This window comes from Sinohyriopsis cumingii, chromosome 1 (genome assembly GCF_028554795.1).
Source record: "Sinohyriopsis cumingii isolate HCF-2022 chromosome 1, ASM2855479v2, whole genome shotgun sequence".
NCBI lineage: Eukaryota > Metazoa > Mollusca > Bivalvia > Unionida > Unionidae > Sinohyriopsis > Sinohyriopsis cumingii.
Genome location: NC_142961.1, coordinates 169,823,792 through 169,831,095, shown reverse-complemented (window position 1 = coordinate 169,831,095; position 7,304 = coordinate 169,823,792).

Below are 7,304 nucleotides of genomic sequence, written 5' to 3'. Positions count from 1 at the left end.
GTAATGTATTAATGTACATCTTAATTTTGGGTTGTCTGGTTTAATATCAACATATAAAATTTCTTCTTTTTCGGGTTTTAGTTGTTGTTAATCAATTCCATAAATGGAAGCCTCGCTCTGAAATCTCATGGGATCACGAGGCACTTATGGGGGAAGTGAAATTGATAAATTAAACAAGACTTACCAAGTCGAAGTTTGATTGTAATTTCATGAACCCCATAAGTGCCTTAGTGATCACATGCCCACCCTTAATACTTCCCACCCAATAACACATTGAGGCTTCCATTTCTTTTGCTCTCAAGACTGACCAACCACGTGACCAGCGTCATCTCATCTCATGTGATCACTAAGGCACTTATGGGGTTCATGAAATTACAATCAAACTTCGACTTGGTAAGTCTTGTTTAATTTATCAATTCTCTTGTTAAATTTGTGTCAGAGATATGAGCTCATGTATATCTAAATGGTCAATTTAATGACAAAAATTCTCCACTTCCTTGCAAATTTAGATTTAAAAAAACATGTCTGAACCCTCCATTTGCACCCATATCAGATTTAAATATACTCAAGCAGACCAATGAAAAAATCACTTAGAACATTCTCAGTTCATACAAACACTATACTAAGTTGATAATGATAAAGCCTAGATCCTACAGGAGGAAGTGATAAGTTGGGATACTAGCTATTGTCCACCCTAGGATGGGAGTGATAAATGAAAGTTTCAAGATAAAAATAAAAAAAGTAAAAGAAAGGTAAAAAGTTGGGGTGAGCAAGTTAAAAAGAAAGATTGAACATAAAAATAGCACAAAAAGATTGGGATGCTGCCACAAGTTTCAAACCTGTCATCTCATGTTTGGCAGCTGTGATACACAGAAAGACATTTGTGGGTGTTTATATATAAGATTATATATCAAGCTCTTTGCTTAGTCATAAAGGTATGGGATGATGAATGGTCAGAGTCACAGACCAGGATTAAAATCTTGACAGGGGATCAATATTCAAAATGTACTATAACCTGTGTGATAATATTATTTCTCCATATATAAAATATTTTCCTGCATCTGCAACAAGTTGAAATAAACTAGTTGAAACATAATAAATTTAAAGGTTTAATTCCCATAGAAACAGCCATGTAATATTTGGCAAACACAACAGTTTTTGTGTTTCATTTGTTTGTCTTGTCTATGTTTTGTATTTGCCTTTGAAAAAGACTCATTGAGTGTCAGAAAAGCTCAGGCTAGTTAGATACTATTTTTGCACTGTTCATTGTCAGTTTATTGCATTTATTTTAATCAATCTCTGAAAGGACTGTTATTTGCCATATTTTCCATATGATTTGTATTCTTTGGGTATTAGATTTGTACCATTTCCATTTAGGATCAACTAGACACCATAAGCACGATGTTGAATTGACCAGCCATCAAGGAGAATAAGCCATAACGAGATTTTCAAGATGACCATTGCAGCAGCTATATTGGAGATCAGATTAGCACCATTTGCACTTACATGTGCAAGCAACTAGACACCATAGGAAGCCTTTCATTGAAAATCTCATGCTGATATGATCATTCAATTAGAAGTAACAAAAACAAAATTTTCAAAATATTGGATATCTGAGTGGCATCATTTTTAATGAAGTCTTTTCATATAAACACCATGTTGATACAACCATCCATTCAGGAAGTTTAGCTATAACAAGATTCCCAAGATGGCCACTGTGGCAGCCACATTGGATGGGTGTCAGCACCATTTTTTATTTAGAACCAACTAAACCTTATAAGAAGTCTTCTGGTGAAAACCCCATGATGTTGTTGTTATGGGGTTTAACACACTTTTTCAGCACAAGGAAGAACCTGAAAAAACCCTGGAAAGATCCACCAACCCACAGAAAGCTACTGGAAAGCTTTCTCGCGTATCCATGCTGGTCAAGCCCAGGATTCAAACCCACGCAGACAGAGGTGAGATGGCAATGATCCATAATGATAAGTGCTTTAGACCACTCAACCACTCAGGACCCCAGACCCCATGTCAATATGACACTTTGTTCAGGAGAAGTTGCCATAACAAGATTTTAAGATGGTTGCTATGGTAGACATATTGGATGTCAGATCAGCACCATTTTCATTTAGGATCAACTGTGATGGATGTGTGTATATAAAGTGTCATGGCAATCATTCAAGTGGTTTAAGAGTATTAATGATAACCCCAAAAAACTTGTGCTAACTGATAGACAATGGATGACAGACAATAGGTGAAAGACGAAGGACAACAGACAATGGATAACAGAACATCCCATAATCTCTTGTGACAAGCAGAGCTAAATTTCCGGACTGTCTTTATTTGGTCCATAAATTGCTATTAATATTTTCTTATCATTTCTAATAACATCAAAAAAATGAAGTATCCCACTGGATTCTTTATTTCTTTCCAGATTTTATATTCGAATATATTCTTAAACAATATGATCATTCTCCTGCAGTTGGATGAGAGAAAATTTTTGATTCAAAACCCTTCACTTTTCCATTAACTTTCTATATTTATTCTAGAATGTGAATCTATTAATAGGGTTATCACATTTGTCCCTATACCCTTCAAACAATATCCAACAATTAAGGCTTCTAATAACTTGAGTAACCCTAGATTAAAGGATTAAATAAAAAATTGACAGATTTGTTGGCACACTAGTTCATTTGTAATTGCAAAGGAAGATTTAATAATAAGTAAAATGTTGTTCCCTTTCAAACCCATTCCTGGAAAAGAAAAACAAAATTAATGGAAAAAAACAAACAAACCCAATATTTAAAAGTATGCCTCCTGTAAGTGGCACTGAATATCTTGAGCTGCAAACCATTACCTTGGCAATAAGCTCAAATTTATTACAAGAATAATCATGATAACATTATCAGTAATAGTTTACTTAGTTATTATAACCATATTGTATGGTAAGTAGTCTTTTGTTGCTCAACAATAGACTTGTACAGAACAAGAAAATTGGAAATCTCAATATTAAACTGTAAATATTTCAAAGATAAAAGTCCCCATTAAAAATTGATAACTTGTGTTGTAATGTACGCATTACAGTATACAAGTATTTTCAGGAAAAGAGCAGTAAGGCCTTGACTGCAGATGTCACTCAAGTTTGATAGAGATGAGCAAAAAAAATCTTTGTCAACATAAGTATGTACGTTTAGTGTGTAACATCATATCAGCACAAACTATAGGGCCAAGTAAATTTATGCATCCTGAAAATAGCATACCAAACAAACAAAAATACAAATACAAGAATGGTAAAATCCGCAAAATATAAAGTAACAAATTAATTTATATAAACCTAGCTCTTTTTAAAAGTCCAAGGCATCCTCAGTGTGCACATCATCACCTAAATAAACTGGACGATTGGTGAACATGTAATGGCATGGTGGTAAATACTGGTCAAACTAAAATATTTTATCTCAACATGGCCAAAAAGAACAAATGTTGATGGTGATGAACTATGTCTTACATGGAAGGATACAAATTTGCAAATGGTCTATCATGATAGACAACTTGATGTTTTGGTGGATAATAAGTTATTATGGACTGAACATATCACATATCAGTAAAAAAAAGTTACTCCAAGTTTATGGCTTATCAGTATGATAAGACATTTTCTCCCCGAAAGGCACAGAAAACTATTTTATAACAGTTACATACAACCCTGTTTAGATTACTGTAATACAGTATGGGGTAATTCAAATGATAAAACAGCAAAGCTGGCACATCTTCAAAAAAGAGCATTTGTGCTAATATCAATCCAAAAAGAAAGCAAGGAAAATTTAGCTGGTAACTTTAAATATTACCTATTAAAGACCAAATCCGGTTGAGAAAACCTAAATCAATGTACAGGATATTCAATAATAGTGCTCCTGAATATTTACAATCACTATTCCAGTATAGGCTACCAAGCAATACTCCCACCTGCAATCCATGTCTACCAAAGAGTATCAAATTCCCAAACCAAATAAGGAATTATTCAGAAAATGTTTCCAATACTCTGGAACTTTGCTCTGGAATAGTATTCCAGTTGAGATTAGAAATGCCCATTCAATATCCTTCTTCGAAACCCAATATATCCAGTGGCTTCAGAGATATCTTAAAATGAGAATGAAGACAACAGTACATGTATTTGTATTCATGAATGCCTTTGGGCATCATTAAATATACTACTCATCTATTTTATCACTAATTGCATATTGCATGTATGTGGATTCAATATGTATGGGTGAGAAAGTAAATATATTGTGTCCATACATGTACATGCTACTATGTATAGGTGTGCATGTGTGTGTGTACATGTACATTTGAATATTAATAAGTTCCTTTGTATGAGGGCCACAGGGTAGATTAGTTCTTAGCTAATTGTGTTACCCTCTTTAAATAAAGTCATTATTAAATGTGATCAACCAAGCAAAATTAAAACTTGGTGAATAAAAACTTTTGTTTCACAGATACATTTCATTATGGAAAAGTGAGTTCCAGAGTTTGTAGTGAAGTCTGAATTCCTGAAATGGCACTCAGAGATTTCCTCAAACATAACAAGAAGTTTATCTATTACTTGCAATGAAATCACCACACCAATATTTTACCAATAGAACAATACAAAAAACTGAATTTCTATGCTGACAGTTATTTCATGAAATAAATGTCCAGGTTTTGAAAAAAAGAATCTTGTTTTGTTGAGAATCAACAACAACAAAAAACTGTCATAATAAACAAGACTTTTGCATACATGTGATGGTTGTTGAAACCAATTGTTACGATCTTTCAGAGGTTGTGTATCTTGAAAATAAAGTTAATTTATTTAACAAAGCAAATAGTTTCATTAGAAAAAGCTCTTTACTGACAAATATTCCCAGTATAGATTATAAAACCGGTAATCTGCAGCCTTCAAACAGCACCATTACCTGCCCTAACCCATTTTGTCAATGTCCAGCAAGGATTGGCATCCCTTCTCATTTTTTCTAAGGTCCCTCAGTGTGTGTGTGATTTAGATTTTTTAAGTAGCTTTAAAAAAACATTCAGTCATATCACTAAGATGTCTGCAGTGTGGCAGTTTATAGTGGTGTCTAGCTATGGGGCATCATGCTGCAGACATGTAGCATGATGTCCCACCCAGTCACATTATCCTGATACCAGGCCAACCAGTTTTAACACTAACCTCTTAATGCTGAGTGCCTAGTGAGGCAGCTTTAAGTACCATTTTTATATCTTTTGCATGACTTAGCCAGGGTTTGAACTTGTGACCTCCCGCATCCGAGGTGGATGCTCTAACTACTAGGCCACTGGAGTGGTCAAGGTCCCTCAGTAACTCATGTCTGTATGATCTGTTTTTTACTTCATTGTGTGCGAGTTATAAAGGGAGAAGTGTGTTTACAGAGATTTCTACTTGAGATCCAAGAAACTGGAATATCAGCACTATTATAAAGCAATAAAATACTGGAATACCTGCACTATTATTAAGCAATAAAATACCGGAATATCTGCACTATTATAAAGCAATAAAATATTGGAATACCTGCACTTGGATTTAGTGACTAATTATATACCAACCAAAAACCTCCAAACAATAGATACAATGACAGTCATTTGGCGGGAGACAGTCACCATGAATTCAAGAGCTAGAGTTCTTTGCATACAACTAGATAAGACAGCAAGCTTGATGCACCTGGTCCTACTTGGATGAAGTAAAATTCTGAATGCTGATTGTTTATAACAATGAAAATAATGCATTAAACCTTTATACTTGAACAAATTAGTTCTTTTAACTCTTATGATTGAGGTACTGGCTTCTGAGTTGACTTTTTAAAATTGTTACAGCAGAACATAATTTGGAGCTCAAGATGTCCTGAAGTTGAGAAGCTGAATGCAGGTGGGTTCAGATTAACTTGATCTCATAAGATTTTACATTAAGAGTTTAATACCAATTATGCAATCCTCAAAAATAAGTTTACAAAAAAATCCTTAAGTTTCTATATTCTCCATAATAAAACTCTAAGGTTAATGTGTTCTTTTTTTCAATGTAATTTTGATGCCACTTCTAAGATAATGCCCTCGCTTTGGTTGACATATCACATGATTAAAGTTGGAGATATTTTTTTTCGCTGTGTGATATGACCTCAAGGGATTTGCAATCATTCATCATACTGTATGGTCTTTACATCACTGATTTTGAAGCAGATTCATGGTCTGTGTTTTGTGGCATTTCCACTACCATATAGCAATATAAATTTCAAAATCCTATACTAAATCACGTAATTTAAACAAAGAGACATCTTTCTTGAGGTTGACCTCAAATTTATGTTCACCTCAACAAAGATCAATAACTATACAGACATGCCAACTTGTATGGTAATGAAAGTAGGACTGATGGTCGTTTAAAGTGGGAGAATGGGGAGTTTTCGCATTGTCCCAGCCATTTTATCATTAGTTATATGATTGAAATTCTTGCAATGCTTTTCAACATCATTTTTCCTTCCATGAAGTTTTCCAAAGTCACGATTTAAAACTTTTTTGCTTTTTTGCTAGATGCCTAGCAGAGGCCTTTTTAGGATTTTAAAACTAGGTGTCAAGAACTATTTTCATAACACTGGAGTCCCACCAGCAAAAGTTGCTGTCCCCTCCCCAAATATGTGGAACTGTGCAAATTAGAAGAACCAGTGGTTGCCGATTCTTTACACCGCTGACATAAAGCTCTTGTTTGTCCATCAGAGTGAGACTGAATCTTTTCACTTCAAGGAAAGGTCTTATTCCAATCATTAAGGCAACACACACTTTCTTACACTTGGCCACTGTCCCATTTGAACTATCAGTTCTAGCATCTTTAGCACTCTTCTGAATCTTATTAAAATCTTTGTCAATTTGCTATGTAACCCAAAATACTTGTCCAAATTTGCAAACGGCATTTTGTCAAAGTCTCGACGTGTCTTGATTTTGAGGTCACATGCACTATGTATTTGGCTACACCTGGAAACAATACATTATTTTTTTATCATGTTTTTTAAATCTGGAGAATTTTGCTCCCACTCGGGACTGTTGGGTTTTCTATGCACAATTGGAATACTCCCGATTAAATCGGGAGAGCTGGCATGTCTATAATATTTTCATCTAACTGGGCATGTCTGACTATAATATTTTCACCTAACTTGGCATGTCTGACTATCATATTTTCATCTAACTTGGCATGTCTGACTATAATATTTTCATCTAACTTGGCATGTCTGACTATAATATTTTCATCAAACAATTTATGACCATGCATCTAAACA